The sequence below is a fragment of the Phasianus colchicus genome, chromosome 7 (assembly GCF_987193195.1).
Source record: "Phasianus colchicus chromosome 7, bPhaCol1.hap1.1, whole genome shotgun sequence".
Taxonomy (NCBI): Eukaryota; Metazoa; Chordata; class Aves; order Galliformes; family Phasianidae; genus Phasianus; species Phasianus colchicus.
The window spans coordinates 23,903,080-23,918,190 of NC_143442.1; the positions used below are offsets into that span (position 1 = coordinate 23,903,080).

Sequence of the window (15,111 nt, forward strand, 5' to 3'; positions counted from 1 at the left end):
AAAATCCCCAGTTCCTCAGAAATGTCAGTCTGGGAATCCCTTTGTTTTAAATGAATTGAGGGACTGGTCCCCTCCTTGACACACCCAGCATATTCTCAGTGCCTGTTTAAATCAAATACAGATATGCTCTATTCTTTCTGCAGATCCATCTGGCTGCTTAAAGGCAAAGAAAAGAATGCTGCCACACAAAGTGCATATGCATCTGCGGATAAATTAAAGCCCACAGCCAGGACAGCGACCAGGCGGGTAACCCAGGGGGTGGGAAGGTATTTTAACAGTGTGGTAGCTTGCTGGAGGAGAAGGAAGGAGAGGAAGTGGGGAAGGCATAGAAAACCAAAAAAGAGAACACATTTCTTATTAGAAAGTTGACATTTACAAATACCATTCCCTTTGGGTGAAGTTACATTTAAGCCAGATGGCTCAGACAATATTAAAACTGAGACGAGGCTTTATTTCTGAAGTTCTTTCTTCTGATGAACCTGAGACGCTTTTAGAGGAGCATGAATTAAGCCTCACAGCAGCAGTGTGCATGAAGCAGTGATTATTCTCCATTTAGTAGAAGGGGTACACAAATGCAAAGAGGTCACGTGAGTTGTTTGAGGGCGTACAGGAAGTCTGTGGCACAGCACAGAAATAGAATCCAGACCTCTTGACTCCTAGACTTGTACTTCAACCACAACTCATGCTTCTTCCCTTAAACAATCAAGAAGTTGAAAGCCAAGCAGCATCAAGTCAAACATCTGAGCGATGCTTGTCTTAGATTTGTAAGTATATACCTAAAATAGCATACGCATACACAGGAAGAGATAATTACTTGGGGCATTACATAGTTATAGCAAAGTATAAATAGCAAATTTGTTTTCCTCCTCGCTGCTGCTGGAATGGGGCTCTGAGTTCATTCTTGTTCCCAGCTGGGAAAGGATTTTGGAACGTGTAGTTGGGGAGGACACTGTTAGTGAGTGTTTGCTGACCAGGATCTCTCTTACTTCAATCAGTAAGATATCTACAAGAAAAATAAATAAACATGCATGAATGCTTTGCTGTCTGATAAAGATGAGGCTACAAGGAATACAGTAGCGGATGCTGATTTTTTTATCTGTAGTAAAAGCTTTTACAGGGTTTCCTTGTCTTTTCACTTAATGCCTAAAATCTGTTTTCAAATCTGCATTCCATTTCCCAACTTACAGCATCACAGAAAGAAGGCAATCTTAGACAAGTTCACTTTCTCTCATAACTAAGTTTTGAAAAATCCAGCCATGTTTTCCAGTGTTTGGTCACTGTGCTGGGTTTGTGTCACACTGCCTATTTTCTTTTTAGCCTGAATTGAGGCCCTCCACAGACAGCTGTGTGCTCTTTCCTGAGGTATCTTTGAGTCCCAATAGCTAGATGTATCTCCAGTAAGGTTAACATGGTCAGAAGGCACTAGTATCAAAACCAGAGAGAAAAAAACACTGAGGGGTTATAGTAGCAAATTAAAAGGAGATGAAAAAGCAGAGACCTCTTGTTATTCTTTTATTTCTTACCATTGTTGTTTTGCATTCTAGCTATGGTGGCCTGTTTGTCTGAATGTGTGTGTTCTGAGTCCTGATTTCTAGTCTCACTGCTTTACAGTGGTACTTTAAAAAACACATAATAGATTCCTTTTAATTGCCTGGCTCCCATAGTGAGCAGCCTATTGCGCTCACTAATTGAAATACCAAATTAAAGACGACAACAACATTTACAAGCAGTGCTCCAGATATAAGATATACAGAGAGAAGGTAATTTCTGCACAGGCCCTTGGACCTGGAAGAAGTGCTCCTCAGGAGTAAAAACAGACTTGGGTTTTGCCTCATTCCAAATTAAAGGAGAGCTCTGTGTGCTGGCATGAGACTGCAGTCTGAGCAGAAGAGCTGGATGCCAGCCTTCTTCCCCAGACCGCAGCAGTTCCTGCTTTTGTCTGGACATATTTGTGACAAAATACAGACCAAAAAAACATGAAGAGAAGACAATCAGTATGAGAGCAAGCTACCAGAATGGCCACATCCATTAGTCTTCTCCCTAGAGCAGAATTGCCACCTTTCATTAAGCCATGGCCATTACTTGTTATTATTACTGAGTTTATATTGCTCCACTGGGGTTTTCCAGTTGGACAGGAATACAGTGCCTGAGGATTCGCTTGTGGCTGGGTTAGGCTCATTTTCAAATCAGAACTAATCTGTGCTGAGCAAACTGGCTGTTGTGTATAATGTATATTGAAGGAAAAAATGCATGGTCATACACATCCAGATAGCACCCAAGAAAATGAGACTCAGGCATCACTGACATAAAAAATTTTGGGCTTTTTCCAAAGGCTCTGTAGCTTGAAACTGCACTGTAAGTGACATAAGATGTGAGCTGGTCTTATTCTATGAGCTGTGTGATAGCAAATGGTGCCCTTTTGCTGCTCAGCATCATTTGTATCTTCAAGCTTGATGCTTACTATAGTTCTGCAAGCACATGAACCTGTAGCTAGGGTCTAGAAAGCATAGAGGTAATTTGTAATTTGCACAAAAAATAATCTGCTTAGATAAAATAAACATGGAGCTTGATCTCTGTACAAAACTCATTGCAAATCTGAAACAAGCCTTTTGTCCTATGTTATCTGCTTTGAATCAGAGAAAATATGGGATTGGCAAGCTTTTCTAAACAGCATGCGTTTGTCTCTGTCTTACAGATTAAGTACTTTGGTTCCAAAACAGATTAGAATTTCACAAACCTGAACTGAAAATAAGGAGACTAAAGACATTCAGAAAATGGTCTGTGTTCACATCACGAGAGGAAATGTTCTTTGCTGTTGTGAGGCTGTGACTCAAATCACTAAGGTGCTGAAAACCCGGCAGGACTCTCTTGTTGCATGGGTCTGCACTTACACCAAGAGAGTGATGGTACTGAGTGTGACACATCAGTGTACACAGAGGCAGCATCAACTAGTGAGAAAAGGTCACCCTTGTGTCTGATTCAAAACTGGTAAAAATAGCACCTTGAAGATCCCCACTGAACCCAGCAGAGGAGAGCTGAGTAGTTCACGGAACACAACAGAACTCTGACAAGAATTAATTCCCCAATTGAAGTTATTTCTCTTGTTTGATGCTGTACCAAAAAGAGAGTTAGAACAGGGATTGTTTCCTGTGGGATTTTCATTTTGACCTTTAGTTACACAATCACATTCATTTTAAAGACATCTGATTAATTTTTTTAGGTAAAAGCTAGTGAACAATGTTTAATTTATGTGTTGCAAATTTAACAATTATTTTCATTATGTTAGTCATTCAGAAAAAAACTCCCTCGGTATTGCCAGTAGGCAGTATTATTTACTTATTGCTTCCAGAAGTTGCAGAACAGCTAAAATTTATCTGCTACGTATGATTACCTGCTGAATCCTATTCGTTGTGTTGCAATCATGCCTAGGTGATGTAGCACAGACTGTGTTCCTTCAGGCTGGCTAGAAATTGACACAGAAACATCACTGCCTGAAGGGTCGTGAGAAATGGAAGAAGACAGAGGGAAGAAGACTACTGAGACACTGAGACTTTCAAGCCCATCTTCTCAGCCTTCTCCTTACCAATAAAATGACAGCAGTATTTTCTTCTGTTACCATGGTGTTCTGCAAACGACTTCAGCTCACTAACTAGAAATTAAATGGGCAAACCTCTGAAAGCTTGGCAGTTTGAATAAACATCTGCAGGGATCTGGCTGGACTTGGGGACAGGCTGTCCTCTGCAAAAGAAACCACAGAAATTGCTCGAGACGCACCACTCTTCTAAGGGCTTGTGCTGAGTCTAAAGGAAAGAGTGTGAAGCATGTAATGTCTACACTCAGAAAAAAGAGAGGTGAGAGAGTGGCTGAAAGAAGTTTCTCATGGGGAGAATCTATATGGTGCAGAAAGCTAGAAGTGATCAGAAAACAGGGAGCTGCAATTTGAAAGTAGTAACAATCTGCAGTCTAGGCAAAATCTAGGAGTTCATTTAGAAGACCACTGGGGGCAGAAAGAAGCTGCACAAATTCTGCTAGAATATTACATCACAAATAGCTGGAGTTATCTGATTTTCCCAAGGCTATTCTTACCTGTTACTAAAGCTTCCTGATGTGGGTTATGTGAGAATTTAAGGAAGCCTCTTGGGTTGGGATGGGCATTTTTTTTTTTTTCTTACTAAGCACTCCTACAAGAAGACATAAATTGCTCCACAGAATGCCTCCCTATCCAGGGATAAGAGCTATTTGGAAGGGACACCTGGTGACCACAGTGGCCACGGGGCCACCTGCCAGCCTGCTCTCCTGGGTGATGCAGCCGACTGCAGCAGAACAATGTGAACGTGCTGTCAGATGCCTTGCATCTGTGTGCTCTCATTCCTGCTCTATTGTGCAACAATTCCACTCCAGTCTCAGCTGAGGCTTCAAGTAGGAATAGCCCAAAATACCACAACAACAGCTGTTTTGTTGGATTTTATGGAGCTGAAACCCAGGAGTCCTGGAAATCTTCAAATAAAGCTTTTTCCGATAAAAGAAACTTCCAGATGCATGAGCCTGAGTGTTTGTGAACAGCTCATGTCTGTGTAGTAAGCTTGCATTTTTTATGTCTTCCCCTTGTCATTTCATTTATAATAAATGTGTAATAACTTGTTAAATACTGCAGTAACTCCTGAGAACATTAATGTGTTATTTGGCAGTGAAATTTCATTGGAGGGCCACCATCAACTGACTCCACATATTTTAGCAGGTTTTCCTTTACTGAATAGATTGTCTTTGAATGAAAAACTCCAAAATTGAGAGCAGCCCTTAGTAAAAATTTTCATGGCTTTGACAAGCCAGTGGGCAAGGGCTACAATGCTCAAAGCTGCCTGTGATATGTAACATGTCATTTTTACCAGGCAGTGAAGGAGCATATTTCTACATGAGGCATTTCAAAGAAAACCAGATCATTTTTTCCACAGGCAGCAGGATGCTGTGTGCAAATATTCACCCCACATTTGTCATCTTACAGTAAGACGCTAAGACTTCACCTACGGAAGCTTCAAAAAGCTTTACAATACACTATCTGCTCACTGTGATAGCTTACACACTTTCCAATGGCTATGAAAAGGGTGAAAAGGCAACTTAATCCTAACAGAATTTGTGTAACCCCTAAACAGATCTAGGTGGATGTCTAATGAACTCTTTAAAGCCTACAGCAATGGAGCTGGAGCCTGTGGTCAATTTGCTGGTCTGCTCCTGTACTTTTGCTATTAGAAAGCTTTTCCTAGTTCCAAAGTCTCACTTGCTGCCATGCAGTCCCACCACGACTTGCCTTGCTTAGCACAGATGTGGAGGACATGTGATTTCCTTCCCCTCTGCAGTGGTACACTGTGTTCCATGACTTCTGCTCTCTGCTCGGTCGCCCCTTCTCTGACTGATCACATACCCTTCAGTCCTTTCTGGCTGATCTCATTGCTCTGCTCTCTCCTCCTTACAGCTGGACACAGCTTTTTGGCTACATAGGGCCCTAGCCACTACCTGCTAGCTAAGGCACTGTTGATGCTGAACCAAGCATAAGGATGATGTTATAATTTCAGCCAAGCACCCAGTCTGCACAATTGTGTTGCAGACTGTTCCCATGTGAGTACTGAACCATTTCCTTCATGGTTTTTGTCTAAGATCAGCTCTATAGTTGTTCAGAATTTTTATAATCCTAACCCTATCTTCCAACATGCCTGCAGTCTCTCCCACCCAGGGCTGTGTGGAGATTTAAAAAGCAGTTCATTACTACTAATGTAAGTAATGAAGAACACCAGGCTAGACCAGGCTCCTGGGAGCTCAGCTTATCTTTCTGTTTTGACAGCAAACTGCCTGTAACTACTGAGCATGGTTTCCAATCAGTTTGATAACCAGTTTCATCTGGCTGTTTTTCTCTTCCTTGCTTGCATAAAACTCTGCCAAAAGCCTTATGAAAATCAAGATATCCAGCATTTGCTACTTCTTCCTGTCAGCATGGTAAGGATTACCTCATCAAATGATGAAATTAGTTGGTTTGACATGATCTGTTCTTCAAAAAGCCATGTTGTTTTTCTCTAGGTATGAATAATGTCTTGAGTACTTTTTCCAGTATTTTTACAGGAATTGAAATTCAGCTGACCTCTCTGACTCTTCTTTCTCCCTTTTAAAAAGAGAAGTGTATTTGCCCTCTTTCCATCTTTGGCATCTCACCCTACTCCTTGAGGCAAACACAAATGGTTTCATGCGATCACGTCAGGTAATTCTTCAAGTATTCTGGGTGTCATTCACCAAGCCCAGCTCATTAAAAAACAAATGCCCTTTGCATCCCATTCTCTCTTCTTATCCAGCTCATCCCTGAGGAATAGTCATGCTCCTATTTTTTCCTAGTCCTAAAACCAAGAGACCAGCCCTTCATTCTGTGATCAGAAAATGAGAGAAAAGCAGGAAATAGGAGATAATCACACCCGATGCTGCTGAACATTATATTTCCAAAGGTAGTCCATGGAAGCTGGAAGCAGTTAGATCCTCTAAAAATTGGACTTCCACTGGGTTTTTATGGTGTTAATCATAAGACCAGCATTCTAACTGCACAGCAAGAAGAGCCCTAGGCCTCCTGTTTCTTCAGCAGTACTGTAGAGACATTTTCCACCACACTGCATTAGAGTGTGAGTGCATCTCAAGCTGTCTTATCTGTGCATGGTATCTGATACAAGGTGCACTGCCTGCTTGGTGAAAGATTTCAAAAATTGGCAACGTCTGCTCAAGTCTCCTGCATTTCTAGTCCCCTTTAAAGAATATTGTCTCACGTTATCACAAATGTTGCAGAGAGAACTGATTATACCAGATCCAGACATGCTCAGACTTTCTGGGTAAGACATAACTGTCTCCATGTGTTTTTAGCTACACCCATTAAAATGCATTTACCCAAGTATAACTCACAAATGCTAACTGCCCACTGTGTAGCACAACTACATCTTTCTGAAATTGTATTCCATTTGAATGCATCTGCTACCCAATTGCACAGACAGCTTTGAAAATGAAGACGACAAACTAGAGAAGACTTGTTCATCTGCTTCTGTAGTGAGAGAACACACTTAGAAGGCTCTAGGCCTCACGGGTTTTAGGAACCAAACCTAGCATATTTTTCAGTTTCTGAAATGTTTGGATTTGAAACTGATCTGAGGCCTTTCAGCTGGTTACTACACCGATGACATGTAAGACAGTATGCCTGGAAGTCATCAAAATTCAGCCTCCGTCTTACTTGAACAATAGTGATGCTGATGGAACAACCACAAATGAAATAACAAATCAACAACCTAATCTACATCTTTCAAGCATCACTTACTAAAATGTGATGTAACCACATAAGCATACCACAGCCTGCAGCTTTCATACTAAACCTAAGCACCTGCAAAGTTCAGGGAGCGTAGACCGAAGGGTAGATGTTGCAGCTCTATAATAACTGAAGAACACGTACATCTATTCTCTTGCTTTCTGTGTAGGACTAGAAGCAGGATTAGTCAGATACAGAATTAGCTAGAAAGTTTTAAAAGAAGAAAAAGCAAAATAAAAAAAAAAGACAAAGCAAAAAATCCCAAATGTGCCAATTAACAAACAACAAAAAAATTTCTTAATGTTTCTGACCAGGACTTCAGTCTGGCCAAACTCTGCCCAAATGCTGACCCTTTTAAAAACTGGCAAGTGTCATGCAATATTGAATATATTCATATCCAGACAAACAGGATATGAAGTTTTAGGCCAGGAAATACATATAAGGTGAATTCCATGGGGTGACAGATTGAAACAAGTTTTGTAAGAGACACTGTCTCCACTGCAGCTAAAAGGGTGGACAAAGGACTACTCTGCAGCCCTGACTAAGGTGCAGTGAGCTCAGACACTGGTCAGTGATGGAAGAGGTTCCCCTGCTGTGTGCAGTAACAGAGGCTGATTCTCTTGAGAGGGGATGAGTGAGAGCTGGCTTTTCTGGAACTCACAGATACCCGGCTGCAGCACCGAAGCCCTGCGTGGTTTGCTCTTTCCCAGCTGCTTAGCCCACGACTGCTACTCCTTCTGCTTTGAAACCTACCGTAGTGTCTTAAACCAATGCATTATCTCTTCAGCTGTTGACAGCCTTAGGCTGCCCACTTAAGCTAGACTTGCATTCATTGTTTGCTCTTTGCACTTCCTGCTGCTGTTTACAGCCAGGTTGCAGCAAGAATTGAAGCTCCTGCACTGTCTCTTGCTCTTGATACCACTGGAGGCTTCTGCCTGCCCAGAGCTGAGGTTGGCTGCAGAACCTTTGCTATTAGTTTAAGTAGAACACTTTTTGAAACTAATGAAAGACAGTAGTATAACTTATCCATAGCAATGAAAGGAAGAGTCAAGAGTAGATGCTGAAATGTTAAAATAATGTTAGTTCAAACTTTTTATAAAACAGCCAAGCGGAAAGAATGGAAAGGAGGCTTGTCTTTTTTCTCTGACAGAGGTCAGCTGAAGAGCTAAACATTCATTCCCATCACTGCAAGGGTTTATTTCAAATAGTTTCCCTGATATAAGCAAATATACTTAGCTTCCTTATACATTTACTTCCTCCACACTGTTAATCCTCTCTAGGCATTCACAAGAAGAGGAGTCTATTTCTACTATCTTCATTAGTGCCCTGCAATTTTCCCACACCCAGGGCTGGATTGTTTATGACAGTAAATGATCTGTTAAATTCAGTCCCCTCTTCCTATTTGTGACTTGATCTGACCATAAGGTTGACTTAAATGTTTGTAGAACTAATTGCAAACAGTCACCAAATAGATTATACACATACATTTCAATTTGTGAGTTGTTTGCAGATGAATGTCTTTGAAAATACCCAGTTTATTTTTTTCACCCAAGGATATGTGGCTGGTTGCCCAATTCACATGTCACCATTTCTGGCAGCGAAACTCAACTTTCAAAACAGAGGAATAATGATGAAAGCATATCAGTGACTGAACAGATATCAATGTCCCGATATGAAAAGCTTCCAGACTAATACTACCCTCTGTTTAAAATTGTTCACAAAATGTTTAGGACTCACAAATATACTGATAAACTAACAGCTTAAATAAACATGACCCCTGGACCCCAGGAGAGAGATCTATTCATGAGAATAGTCACAGATCACTTCCTTCTAATTCCAGCAGCTCTTCTGCTTACTAATTTGTCTCTTATCTTACAGAGCTGCTCTGTGAAGACCTCCCTTGTTTGGACATCATATATTATACAAATCTCACTTGCAATTTATTGTGGAAATTTGACTGAACAGGCAAAATGCTATATAGAATACTTTGTTTTGTAAAAACATTTACAAAATTGCTTCCAATTATTTGAGGAGATTATAATTCATGATTGCCTTTTGATATATCACATGGATGTTTTGGACACCTGTGAGGATATTTCTTAATAAAAAGTATGTGCAATCTTCTATCTAAAGAGAGAGAAATAGGGCTGATAAAATCATCAACAATAATCTGCTGAAGCTGAGAAAAAAAAATAACACTTTACATATCTGAAAACTTTATGGGAAAACATTACGTATCTGAGGCATTAAAGCTCAGAAATTTAACCACAACTTCTAGTTTTACCATAGCCAAAAAATTCAGTCATAAATTCCAGTTTTATCATAAAATCTTAATAGATTTTGACTACAAAAATGTATCTCAGTTCTTATAAATTCTAAGCCTGAACTGAAATCAGAAATCAAAACCAGAGTTCTGATATTGCTTTTAATAACCCTCAAACTTAGTGAGATATTAAAAGTTCAGTTTACTTTAGTATCATCTGAAAAATTATTCAGACAGCTGTAATAAGCAACATGTAGCAGGACCTCTTCAAGGTTACAACTGTGTCTATAAGAAAAGATGGGATTTTGTTGCAAAGGAGTCCATCCATATATGAGACAGCAGCCATGTGAAGTGGAAGCTTGGCTACGTATCTTTCTGAACCTAATAATTGCTCACTGGCTCACAGAAATGTTTCCTAGGTAGTTCTAGCACAGAGTTTAGTTTTAGGATAATCTCTGATTTATGGCCAGATTTAGCATGTCAAAACAATATACTCAATCTGTGGTCTGCTCTCTCTTCCCCAGGAGTCCTTTTGGAGTGGTTATGCGGGCCTGCCACATTAATCTGCAGTGCAACGTGCCCATCTGTTCATGTGATGAGGGATAAGCTTATGCCTTCATGTGCCACACCTGGAGTACCAACACTTGTAGCTCCGTGGCCTTACATACGGCAAGGGAGACATCTAAATATCCAGCACAGGTGGCTCCCTATAGATGTATCGCTTGCACCAGTACACATGGTAGATATTTCTGAAATAAAGCAGGGAAATTTGTTCTTGTATGGATGTGATTTTTAAACTGTCATATGATTTTTTTTTTCTTCTCTAACCACTTTAAACTTCTGAACTTCCAGATCTCTGTAAAGAGCAAAATGGTTATTTTAAAATTCCTATTCAAAGGAATAGTTAAAAGCAATGCTGAAATGTTGAACAGAAGCAGGATTTCTTTTCTAAGAGAAATCCATTATAAAATATATTATAAGTACTTGTCCTAATTCACATGTATACCCAAGTAAGCAAGCAGATGCTTTCTCCTGCTTTAAGTTCTTTTCACAGTTAAAAATCAGGAGTTTTTGTTCCTAGCTTCTCTGTGGAAATATTTAATACTCCTTCTAACATATTTAGAGTATTTCTGCATGCAGCCCAGAACAAATATTTCCAATGTGCTATGACTCAGTACTTTTTTTGATGCTGCAGAAACACAATGAAAAGCCTGTTTCTCATAGTGTTTTGGCAGAAAACAACTCTGTGGGCTGGTGTTGGCAACACCACAGTCTAAGAATAGGGCACTTTTCAGGCAGAAAGTTGTTGGATTTGGACATAAGCTAGGTTTGTCTAGGTGTAGAGAAGTCATTGTCCTCAGGGAAAGGAGTAATTTGGAAATGCCTGCCCTACAAGTTAGAGTGCGTTAGCGTCTACCAAAACGATTATTTCCTGTGAGGGCTATTCAGAATGAAGTAACCTCAAAGACTATATTCCACTGTACAAGTGAGGTTGCTGGGCAGACCCTGAAATGCTTCTGTAAAGGGGCTCTCATTGTATGGAGTGCTCTATTCCGGTTTCAATTGTTCATAAACATGAGTAATGCTTCCTAATGCTTGTGTAAATGGGAAGAACTGTAAATGGATGGTGCTTCACCATACATGTAATATGCTGATAGCACTACTGCTGTCTTTATAAAATACAGCATTTTGGTGAAAAATGTGATACAGAGAACAGGAATTGAAAGAGTCAAAGCTTTTAGAAATTTATCTTGTTATGGGAGCCTTAAAAGATGATATTCTGAGCAGAGTCTGTGCTGTCCTGATTCTGCTGATCACAGTGGAGGTGTTTTCACTTGCTGAGGTTTTACCCATAAATATAGGCTATGTGGATTGTTCTCTGCAAATAAATGCAGTGCAGACAATTCCCTTGAAAGGCTACCTAAGGCATTCCCTTACTACACATAACATTTGCCAAGTGACTCAAGTGTCTACACAGCCAGTTTGATTTCCTTCTTATTTTACCCCACAAGTCTGGTTTCCTGATTATCCATTCCGCTTTTGGTAGCAACAGTTTTTGTAATTTATATTTCACCAAAATGAAATGCTGGCACAGTTGGCAAGTCAGCCAACTCCATACAGATCATATTAGATATGTACCCTAGGTTTGGCTTTCTTACTGTGACAGCCTCTCAGCAGAACCCCAGAAAGTCCAGAAACAAGGACCAGGCAGTGCAGTTAACATAAATGTTCTGTTACTTGGTAGAGCAAAAATGATTTTACTCCTAACCTTAATCTGAAAACCTTTTATCTGGGAACATTAAGCACATGAGTACTCACCTGTGTGCCTTATTTCAGGTGTTCCAACCTAAACATATGGCCTCTAATGGAGCAGCAGACACATGTCATCTTACAGGCAGGTAATAGTTGCAGTTAATCATGTAGCTTTGAGCCATTCCCTTTCTACCCATTAATCTACTGCCTTGGAGACTTGTTCTAACAGTTCAAGCCATTAATAGGTACAACCAGAAGAAAAAGTTGAAACTTGGATGAGATTTTTAACTTAGAAAGGGTCAGGAATGTACATGTGTGAACTCCTGCCCCTTTCCATTTTTTCCCCAGCAAACACTACTGAACAGATTCCAGCTATTGACATTAAAAAATAATCATCCTGCCAAGGAAAAGTTTCTTTCCCCAAACAGGGAAGGATTCCCTCAAGCTGTATCTCAAAATGATACATGTTTGATGGTAGCTCTTTGTCCTAAATTAGTGACACACTCATCATCTGCTGTCTCTAGGGTAGGAAACAAAAAATTCACATCTTTGTGAAAAAGAAAGCTCCCTTTTTCATGACATGCAATGGTATGACCTAGCCCTGAAAGGCTCCTTTGTATCAGACATCAGCTGTAACAATTTAAAATACAGAAAACCAACTTTAAATTCCTCTAAAGGAGTGTATTGATTTGTGTTCATTGTATGAAGATCTCTGAAATCATGAAAAAAAGTGGAAATGACTCACAACACAGTGAAAATTTGTGAGTGAAAAAGAGCAACAATAACACAGAATGGAAGTCATCAAAAAACTGATTTAGCCTTGGGAGCTAGAGAGCACTGGGCTCCTCACTGAGATGCACATTTCTGGCACTAACCTGAGATATGTTCTTGGGCACGTCTTTTCACCTTTTTGTGATTCCAGTTCCCATCTGTAAAGAGAAAATAATAACAGGTAACTATGAAGAACTTCAGATGACAAATGCTTCAGGATTCCTAAGATTGTTTACTCCCTAAGTTTAGCTTACAGGACACAGTAGGGAGAGAATAATGCAGATCATGCATTATTTCTGTAGTTAGGGGTAATGACTATAAGTGCTTTCTGCCAACTCACTTCTGCAACCCTATGGCAGCTAGAGAAGAGCACATTCTTCCTGCAATAAAGATTTGAAGGTATCAACCTTCCATCTTCACCAAGTTATTAGCAACAAATCATTACTTGAAGCAGCAATAGAAGAATAAATATGTTTTAAGACTCACAATTGTGCAAATGAAAGCATTTATTCTAGTAGCTGACAACATTCACACATACAGAATAAGCCTACCTAGACAGCTTGCTCAAGATCTGTGTTAACGATTATTCATGGTGGAAATGAGAGGCAGCTGTTAAATATTGTCTTTGTATGGAGTTATAGAAATATCCCAGTGACAGAGGACTTTACTGTCAATGGTAATTAGATGGAAATTTTAGGTACCTACTGTTCTCCTGCTAGACTGGAGTCCTCGGGAATAAGTAAATAATAGTACATTGTTGCAATTACTCTTCTAGCATGCATATACATTTTCATTTGCCCAAGGGTAGGAGTGCATACTGGGAACAGCTGTGATACTTCCAATGACAGAAAGGAGATTCAGTATCTTTTAAAATTAGCTTCTCTGCAGAGAAGGACCTAGGGGTCCTGGTAGATGAGTCTGGCCATGAGCTAGCAGTGTGCTCTGATGGCCAAGAAGGTCAATGTTTTCCTGCAGTGTATTAAAAAGAACATGGTCAGCAGGTTGAGGGACTTGATCCTCCCTCTCTACTCTGCCCTGGTGAGGCCACGTTTAGACTCCTGTGTCCAGTTCTGGGCTTCTCAATTCAGGAAAGACAGGGAACTTTATAGAGAGAGTCCAAAAGAAGGCTACAAAGATGATTAGGGGCCTGGAGCAACCCCCTTATGAGAAAAAGCTGAGAGATCTGGGACTGTTTAGCCTGGAGAAGGCTGAGAGGGGATCTTATCAATGCTTGTAAATATCTAAAGGGCAGGTGACAAGTGGATGGGGCCAGGTGCTTCTTAATGGTGCTCAGCAATCAAACAAGGGGCAAGGGCAGAAACTGGAACACAGGGAGTTCCATATCAACATGAGAAAAAAACTTATTTACTTTGAGGGTGACAAGGCACTGGAAGAGGCTGCCCAGAAAAGCAGTGGAGTCTCCTCTGGTGGCATTAACAATCCACTGGATACCTTCCTCTGTAACCTACTCTATGGAATCCGCTTCAGTAGAGGGTTAGACTAGATAATCTCCAGAGGTCACATCCAACCGCTACAAGTTCATGATACTGTGATTCAAAACTATCCACTATTTAATCGTGACAATTTTGTAAGCTTAGCTCAGGTCAGTACTTCCCAAATCTTTACAATGATAAAATCATCTAGGTTGGAAAAGACCCTCAAGATCATAGATTCCAAACCACCAACCTGGCTTTCTGAGTTCTCACACTAAATCACATCCCTTAGCAGCACATCCAAACGTCTCTTAAATATCTCGATGGTAGGGGATGCTACAACTTTCCTTAGCAGCCCAGTCCAATGCTTCATCACCCTTTTTGTGAAGCAGTTCTTTCCAATGTCCAATTTAAACCTCTCCTAGCACAACTTTTGACAGTTTTCTTGTGTCCTGTCAATTATCACTGAGAAAAGAGGCCAACACATTCCTCATTGTGATCTCCTTTCAGACAATTATAGAGAGTAATGAGGCCCCCCCCTCAGCCACCTCTTCTCGACCCATGGATCTACCGTATCCAGATCCCTCTGCAGAGCTTCCTGCCCTCAAGTAGACCAAACACTCCCATCCAATTTGGTGTTGATTGTGAAATTACTGAGGGCAATAAAGGATAAAGGCAAACTGACAGCCTGCTTGGGATTTCTTGGGTCTGTTTTAAATAAAATCAGATAATGCTCTGAGAAAGTCACCCACATTTCTCTAAAATTCAGATCATAGCTCCTATCTACGCTTGGTTTTCTAACAGTAGGAGGAAAAGCTACAATCAAATATCTGGTCTGTTATTTTATCTACATTTTGTGATGGGTTGTTGTGGTTTAACCTGGCAGGTGGCTCAGCGCCACACCTTCATATGCTCATTCTCCTCCTTCCCAGTGGGATAGGGGAGAAAACTGAGGGGAAAAAACAAACAAACAAACAACTTGTCAGTTGAGATAAAACTATTTACTAAGATAGAGAAAAGGAAAAGGATTATAGGTATTACTATATACCTATCTGTGAGTGTATATA

The 15,111-nt window shown here is 40.3% G+C and overlaps 1 long non-coding RNA gene across 1 annotated transcript; it reads right to left on the reverse strand.

The window, feature by feature from the left end:
* Positions 1-770: 770 nt before the first annotated feature.
* On the reverse strand, positions 771-13,117 carry LOC149917278 (uncharacterized). Its single transcript, XR_016468330.1, has 3 exons — positions 12,952-13,117; positions 12,716-12,769; positions 771-1,003 (listed from the first exon to the last, which is right to left on the reverse strand). It is a non-coding gene; the product is annotated as an uncharacterized LOC149917278 (long non-coding RNA).
* Between the last annotated feature and the right edge of the window lie 1,994 nt (positions 13,118-15,111).